The following is a 2,500-nucleotide window of genomic DNA, read 5'->3' as shown; positions in this document are numbered from 1 at the left end:
AGGAGCTCCAGGGAAACGGGCTTTTCGGCCCCTGACAGAGTCCCGGCTCTCTCGCTCGCCTCGTTGGTACCTACTGATCCGGCGGAGGTGTTCTCCGGCGGGTAGCGACACGGACGGCCGAGGGCGCGCTTCACCCAGGCTTCAACCGTCTCCTCCCCGAGCCCCTGGAAGTGCAGCTGGGCCGCGGGCGCCCCGGTCCGCACTCATCTGCGAAACTTCCACAAATTGCAGTACCCGATTTGGCCCGCCGGGGGGCGCTGCCTCCGGGGGAGAAGGAGACGTGCCCGGCCCGTACGTCGGGCTCCAACGGATGCCCGCCGTGGACCCTTTATAGGCCCCATCCTGGTCCTGCCATGCTGTTATCGGAGCTCCACGGCTATCTTGTCACTAAACCTTTCGTTTGAGCTCCAGGGCTTTTTGCTTTTTGTAACCCGGTTCCTGGAGCCCTGCCTGGGCAAAATCGGATGCAAGAAGGCCCTGCCCATGCTGATCTCTGAGCTCCGCGCATCTTCTGTCACGGGTCCTTTCGCAAAAGCTCCAGGGAAACAGGCTTTTCGGCCCCGGACAGAGTCCCGGCTCTCTCGCTCGCCTCGTTGGTACCTACTGATCCGGCGGAGGTGTTCTCCGGCGGGTAGCGACACGGACGGCCGAGGGCGCGCTTCACCCAGGCTTCAACCATCTCCTCCCCGAGCCCCTGGAAGTGCCGCTGGGCCGCGGGCGCCCCGGTCCGCACTCATCCGCGACACTTCCGCGCTGGAGTCCGACGCTCGCCGGCCGCGTCCCCCGGCCCGCGGGGGCCCGGGGGGAGGCCCGACGCGTGCGGGGGGAGGCGGCGGGCGGCGGGGGCGCCCCCGCGCCACCCGACGGCGCCCCCGGTGGCCAGAGGCGGCTCGGGAGCGAGACGATCGGGGGGGGGACGGCGGCGCGTGACCCGCCCCGGCCCCCTTGGCCCAGCGGACGGGGCAGGCGGCTCCCGGGCGCCCCCCCCGATCCCCGCCGCGGCGCCCCCCGGTGGCCGCCTGACGCCACTGCGGGGGGTGCAGATTCCGTGTGTCCTCTCGGATAAAAACAAAAGAAACGGTTCCCGTCGGCGAAAGTAAGTGGGACGCAGGCCCCGGGCCCCGACGGTCCGCGCGCGCGGCGCCCCCCGCTGGCCGGTCGAAGGGAGGACAAAAATAAAATGAAAAAAATTTCAAAAAAGCAACTCGCCCCAAACAGACGAAAGGTACCCCGGTCCGCCCGGATGAACCCTCCCCCGTGTCCCGCCGCGGCGCCCCCCGCTGGCCAGCCGAGGTAATACACGATTGAGAGGGGGGGAGTGAAAAACAGGGGGCAAAAAATGAAAAACACCCCACCCGTTTGAATGCAAAGTCCCGGAGCGGCCAGGGGTGGACGCCGGTCCGCGCGCACGGCGCCCCCCGCAGGCCAGTTGAAGGGAAGAACGGAACGAGACTTAAAGATAAAAAAAAAATTCAAAAAAGCACTCGCCCCAAACAGATGAAATGTACCCGGTCCGCCCGTGTCCCCGCCGCGGCGCCCCCCGCTGGCCAGCCGAGGTAATACACGATTGAGAGGGGGGGAGTGGAAAAAAAAAGGGCAAAAAAATGAAAAACACCCCACCCATTTGAATGCAAAGTCCCGGAGCGGCCAGGGGTGGACGCCGGTCCGCGCGCACGGCGCCCCCCGCAGGCCAGTTGAAGGGAAGAACGGAACGAGACTAAAAGATAAAAAAAAATTTCAAAAAAGCACTCGCCCCAAACAGATGAAATGTACCCGGTCCGCCCGTGTCCCCGCCGCGGCGCCCCCCGCTGGCCAGCCGAGGTAATACACGATTGAGATTAAAAAAAACCAGGCAAAAGACAAAAACACACCACCGATTTAAATGCAGTGTTCACGAGCGCCAGTCCGCGCGCAGCGGCGCCCCCTGCTGGCCGCGTAAAAAAAAAAAATAATAATAATAATAATAATCCACCGTTGTGAATTTGCGATGTGTCCGGTACGGCGGCGGCGGGGAGGAGGTCTCCCCTCGTCGGCGCACCCTGGTGGGGGGAAATAAATGAAAGGGAAAAAAAAAAAGAAGAACAGCCCGGGCTCTCGCCGGCTTCCGCAGCCCGGGCTCCCTCCGGCTTCCGCGGCCCGGGCTCCGTACATACAGACAGCAAATGAAATAACGGACGGATGGATGGAAGAGAAGAACAGCCAGGGATCTCGCCGGCTTCCGCAGCCCGGGCTCTCGCCGGCTTCCGCAACCCGGGCTCCAGCCGGCTTCCGCAGCCCGGGCTCCCTCCGGCTTCCGCGGCCCGGGCTCCGTACATACAGACAGCAAATGAAATAACGGACGGATGGATGGAAGAGAAGAACAGCCAGGGATCTCGCCGGCTTCCGCAGCCCGGGCTCCCTCCGGCTTCCGCGGCCCGGGCTCCGTACATACAGACAGCAAATGAAATAACGGACGGATGGATGGAAGAGAAGAACAGCCAGGGATCTCGCCGGCTTCCGC

Source organism: Pseudophryne corroboree, unplaced genomic scaffold, assembly GCF_028390025.1.
Source record: "Pseudophryne corroboree isolate aPseCor3 unplaced genomic scaffold, aPseCor3.hap2 scaffold_2648, whole genome shotgun sequence".
In the NCBI taxonomy this organism is placed as follows: Eukaryota; Metazoa; Chordata; class Amphibia; order Anura; family Myobatrachidae; genus Pseudophryne; species Pseudophryne corroboree.
Note: the sequence above shows the minus strand (reverse complement) of the source record.